Raw genomic sequence first — 6,067 nt, forward strand, 5'->3', positions numbered from 1 at the left:
ACACACACACATGTGCATGCACACACACATATACCATCCCTTTAAGGCAGTTTACAAAACTGCAATGGGACAAATTAAACAAGGCAGTATCAGAAGGCAGTGCTCTATGGGGCATGCTAGGAGCTTATTCTTTTGGCTGGTGCTGCACTCTGTTTCCCCAATCCCATCAGTCACTTTTTCCAGTTAAAGGCACATGAAGATCACTTAGCAACTTCCACACTACTGAAGCTCTTGTCCAAACTCCGAGTATGCCTGGCTTGCTCACCAGAGTAGTGGGATAGGGCAGGAAAGCAGAAGGAAGCCCTCGGTGGTTAAAGCCACATGGGTTGGAGAGGGGCCCGATCACAACTCTGCCTCCTGGGTTTGATAAAGGTATTCCAACATGGCTCCCACAGACACTGATAATGGGTTTCCGGGCGCTGAGGGTTCCGGATCCTCGGGTGGCCTTGATGTTCAAAGCTGAATTCCTTTAAAGCTCATTTTCAAGCAGGTGAGCAAAGGCAGATCTGTGTCTCAAATTCCAAGGACTATGAATGGGATGCCTGCTGGTGACAAAGAATTTGAAGATAATGAAGAAGGACGGTATGACTGTAAAAGAGGTGAACTGTTGAGAAAAAAGAAAAAAATTCCCCAATGCCTTTGGGAAGACTTTAAGATAAACATCATAGGTGAAAAGGATGACTCACCAGTTCATTTCTGTGATAAATGTGATTTGCTTGTTAAAGTCTATGGACGAATGATTCTGTGCAAGAATCAGAATGATTCTGATGCTTTTTGCTATGATGGTACTAATTTATATGAAAAAAACCCCACAAAGAAACAGAGATAAGATATGTTCAGGCTGTAGTATTCCTGTGCTGCAAACCGAGGAGCACACATGAAGTTCTGTCTCCATGTGTAGCACTGTCCAAGGAGGCAAGAGAACATATTTGTCTCAAAGAAACTTACAAGCTCATATCAACCACTATCACAAGAGCTGAAACATTTGTTACCCGTGCCCCACAGGTTCCTTGTATTGCCTTTGCAACAACTGAAGTCCCTTAAATGCTGCTAGACCACGTGAGCCATATTCTACCAGAGCAGCACATCATGATGTCCCCACCTCCTGTGCAGCATGGGCCACACAAGCACTGTAAACAGCCACATGAGGACCTTTGCGCTTCTTTAGCAGAATTGTCTCCACTCCCATCTCCTGCAGTCCATCAGGAAACCATTAGTATTCCAGCAAGAGAATATAGCAAATTAATAACCGTCCTTCTTCTGGATGATTCAAATTCTGGTGCTAAACAACCATCACTTCCTGCTCCAGCACCTGCTCACCATTATCTTGAATGTCAAAGTCCACCAGTGGTCTTGCACCCGTATAGGGCTACGCCTCCAGAGCACCATGCACCACTCCCATCTTTTTCGCCACCTGTGAGCCCTCCCATGTCATATTCTCTCCAGGGTTCAGGCACTCCTCACATGGTTTGTAGTCAAGTGCCACCTCCACCCATGACTTCTGATCGATTACCAATAACTTTTCCCCTCTGGATATGGTATTAGCCAGGTGCCACTTTATGTTAATCCTCCTCCTTTAGGATCTCCTCTGTCTCAAAAAGGTGGTCCACCCGTAAGAGCATTCCCTTTTAGCAATGAATCTTCTTTACCCTAGTTTACTAAAAAACAGTAAACTCTGAGCCCTCCATTTACACAAGCAGATGATACAAGTCCTGGTGTATGGCCTAGATCAAAAGGACTTTTACCTCTTCCACCAATGCAAGGTCCACCTTCCTCGACCCCAGTTCCTGGACCACATCATTCAGATCATATATGACACAGACCATAGTAACAAGGAAAATACTATTTTGAACTGAAGAGCTGATAAGGAAAAAAACCTTAAATATTGTCAACCTTTTAATTAAACTTGGACTGTTTTAGGAAGGAAAAGCACTTCTTACAGGTATAGCTATAAAACACTGAGGATCTTGTCTCTTAAAATGGTTTTCATCCTTGACTTTAGGATTTATTTCAGGTTCTTTACTGTAGTGTGGATAAATGGCTCAGTTGAGCATAGCTGTATTTTAACAACTTTGTTCCCTTAGTGTGGTAAATTGACCCAGAGGTGACCTTTTGTGATATGAGTTCCTGAAATAAATTTGTATTGTTCCACTTTCAAAAGCATTGTTTTTGTTTAGGGGTTTTTGTGTGTGTGTGTGTGTGATATATTGGGTTGTCAGAAAAGTCATGACATATTTTTTCTATGTTTTTCATTGTAAAAATGCATCATGACTTTCCCGACAACCCAATATTTTGTTAACTTGTGTAAAAGCATTAAGTTTCAATATTGTTGTAAAAATGTTATTTTTATGTGAATTTAAGTACAGTCACATACTGTTTTTTAAAACTATGTTTTACCACTAATTTCCCGAAGTACAATAAAAAGCCTAGAAGTAAAAAATCTAGAATATACTGTAAAAGAGACAGCTCAGTGGTAGAGAATTATTTCACATTTTAGGCACTGAAATTTTGAGGTATATAAGTATATAGTGCATTTCACTTGGATGCCTTTTCATTTTAAGGCAGCCCTAGAAGCACCAAAATACATTGGTATTCTAGTACTGTGATAGCTTTATGTTTGTAATGTGAAAAGGCATTACTAAATCATTTGGAAAGATATGGCCAAAGTGACTCTGTAGGCTCCAAGCTGGTGGGAATGCTGTTACAGTACTTGTTAGTACTTTTTTTTCCAGAATGGTTGGAATTGCATAATGCACCATACTTATTAGTCTTAAGTTACATTATATTATAGCAGTGTTTAAATGGTGTCATTTAGATGAAGTGTGTGCTACTATGCTCATTGTCTTAAACTAAATGTTTAGGGCTGAATAGACTATTATAATTCCCCATTTCATGGTAGAGTTTGGTCCTTCTCTTATGGTTTCTTGCTTGTTGGGTTTAAGTACAATTTAAGTGCCATGGAGAAATTTGAATAATGTATTAATGATAGACATTTTTATAGTCACAAACTTGCATTTGTTTAGATTTCATTATTGTGTGACAAGTGTTTTTCCTATCACCTGAAATACAAGAAACTGCTTATTCTTTCTTATTTATTTTATTGGTAAAGGATTTTAAACTTGGAACATTTTAGCATGAAGTTCACAGTGAAGACTACCAGATAACTTTGTGTTGAAGGGAAGTAATGACTAAATGATATAAATTTCACTGCTTTATAAGGAGCCTTTAGAATCAGCTTTTGCATTATAGGGACTTGTTATATTCCTGCTAAGATAACCAGTTACACTTTATACAGAATTCATATGTATGAATTGACATTCTTAGGATATTATATATAATTTGCATAAACCCTGGTGAAGTTTTTCCTCCCCTAAGTGGTGTAGAATATAAACATGAAATGTGTAATATGTGGATAAATTTATTAGATAGTTTATAGTATATGCATTTAAAGCATGTTTCTTTTTGGCAAAGGATGAACTGATTACTAATTTACCATTTTATCCTGTTGGGTACAGGCAGAACACATTCTTATTTTGGCTGATCAAATGCCAACACATCTCTGAGCTTAGAGCTGAAGTTAGAAATAATATAAATGGCCATTTTAACCTTGACCAGCCTGAAATAACTAATAAAATTTTTTTAAAAGTGATTTTTCACACCTAGCAATTTGAGAGTCCAGTGTTAATGCAATATTTCTGGTGAGAAAGCCTTGTTAATAGAAGCACAGAGTGTGAAATGATGGTAAATGCTTCTATCGTATTATTGTAGGCCTTTGGACTGGTACAAACTTGATTCTCTTATTTGCCCAAGATTAGGACCTCTTAAAATATTACTGTTAAGGTACATTATCATTCTTTATTTACTGAAATGAGAAAGTAGTCAAATTCTCTTTAAGTCTTCTCAACTGTCTATGAAGACCTTTCCTGTTTTTATTGAAATTCACTGGGGTTAAATGTGCTATGAAACCATTTAGAGAGTATATTGGACGAAAAAATCAGTATCATAACATTTCACAGGTTAAAAAGGTTGACTTTTAGAAATGATTTATTTTCAGTTAAGTTTAGGAAATATGTGTTATGCAGCAAAGCAGATCAGATGAATATGTTGTAGTAGAGAAAATATTTAAATGGCATTAGGAGTCAACTCATCCAGTTATTGTTTGAATGGCTGTGGTAAGTAGAGAGTTAACAAAATGACTGTTATTGTTTCTTTAAGGAACAAAAATAATGCAAACTCTGCCTTATATCAGGAAAGGCTTTGAAGCTATAACAGACATAAGTCTAAATCAATGTATGTACAGTGCATTATATTACTCTGAGAACTGCTGAAGTGGCATTTTCATCCTTGAAAGTTATAAAATGGATGCATAAATACTAAAAAATAGTAGTTATAAGAAATAAAAATAAGTATCAGGGAAAGGGATAGTGAAGCTAGAATAAATATTAAAATCAAGGCCAAGTGAAAGTTGGAACCAAAACAATTTCGACCAGAAAGTCCTGCACTGTTGCTAATGATGAATGAAATGTGGTTAAAGCAAAGAAGCAAGATAAAAATCATGCACGTTTCATGGACAGCGTAAGTCTGATAGGGAGCTCAGTTCTTTTGTGGGTGCTCCTAAGATGGTCACGGTGTAATATAGGGTGGTGATACCTGATTCTGACAGCATGAGAGAGTCAGCTAAAAACAGCATTCGTTGCCTCCTTATGCCCACAAGCTTCTTATTCAGTAGGTTTGGGGTGATGGGCGAGGCTTAGCAATCCGCCCTTTCAGTAAGAATCCTAGATGATTTGGAAGCAGCTGCCTGATACATTTAGTCACTGGTCACTCAGTCTCCATTCTCAGTGGTCTACCATCCTTTCTGTATACAGCAATCAAGGTAATCATTTGAGAATGGAAATTGGCCCTCAAATGGTTTTGCATTGTACTTCAGGTCCAATTCCCTTTTCATGCCTGTATATGATTAGTCTCCTGGTGAGTTTTCCAAACTCATCACCTACCATGCTTTCCTCACTCTGTCTATTCTAGCCATACAGCCTTTTCTTGGACCTTCAGACAACCAAGCTCATTCCTGCCTCTGCATTTTGTACTTGCTGTGATTTCTGCCAGGACTCTCTTCCCACATGGGATCATCATATGGCTGGCCCTCTCACTTCACGTCTCTGTTCAAATGCCTTTCTGGCTACTCTGTGGAAAACAGCATTGCCCCCACCATCCCTCTGTATCTTCTAATCCTACTTTAGTTTTCTTCATGACACTACTACTACCTGCTACATAAATTATTGCTGTCTTAGTTTTCTCCACATGAATGTCATTTTCAAGATAGGTGGGTCTTTATACTGGTCCATCAAAGAAAGACAATGAGGGATACTTGTTTCTTGCTCTTTGCTTCTTCTTAAATTTTCTTTTTCCCCAGGTGAAAATTTGGGCCAGCTCATGACTTTTCTCTGTACCGTTAGATGATAGAAAGCCCCGTGGTTAGTAATTAAAATGTCCAGTCTGATGTGATGTCAAACTTTGGAATTTATTTAAGGGTAAGGCCCTTTCCCACTTTCCCAGCTGTGGCTGGTGGAGAACTAGCAGTTGGCGGAGAACGTTGTGGTCAACTTCTTGCCTTACCCACATTTGCTTTTATTTCTTCTCCCCTATTTCACTAAGTGGAGGTCTTGATCCTCCAGAGTTGGAGTGCAGGGGTTCGGGGGAGGAGAGGGGAGGGAAGTAGGAAAGGTCTTACTTGATTGGTAGAGATGAAACTGGATTAATGCTCTCTGGGCCTGACTACCAGTTTTAAGAATTGATTTTTTTTTCATGAGCGCTTTCCTAGTTGATAAGAATTCCTCTATGCTCCAGATCTCTCCCTGTAGTTCCCTTGATGAAGATTCATTCGTCTTTTTCCCGGTTAGTCCCTTATGTATTTGTCAGCCCCTGAGAATCTGGTAATACCTACAGCTTTTCTTTGCTGAGTTGTGCTCATCCCTCCAGGGATCCTCTGGGACAGGACCTAAGATGAACTCCATACTGGCTCCCTCTAGTGAGGGCCACTATCTGGCCCATGAGAAACACTTCCTTT

The 6,067-nt window shown here is 38.9% G+C and overlaps 1 pseudogene; it reads left to right on the forward strand.

The window, feature by feature from the left end:
* The first annotated feature begins 382 nt into the window (after positions 1-382).
* Positions 383-1,816, forward strand: LOC109395265 (E3 ubiquitin-protein ligase Hakai-like; annotated as a pseudogene).
* Positions 1,817-6,067: the final 4,251 nt, after the last annotated feature.

The sequence above is a fragment of the Hipposideros armiger genome, unplaced genomic scaffold (assembly GCF_001890085.2).
Source record: "Hipposideros armiger isolate ML-2016 unplaced genomic scaffold, ASM189008v1 scaffold_13, whole genome shotgun sequence".
NCBI lineage: Eukaryota > Metazoa > Chordata > Mammalia > Chiroptera > Hipposideridae > Hipposideros > Hipposideros armiger.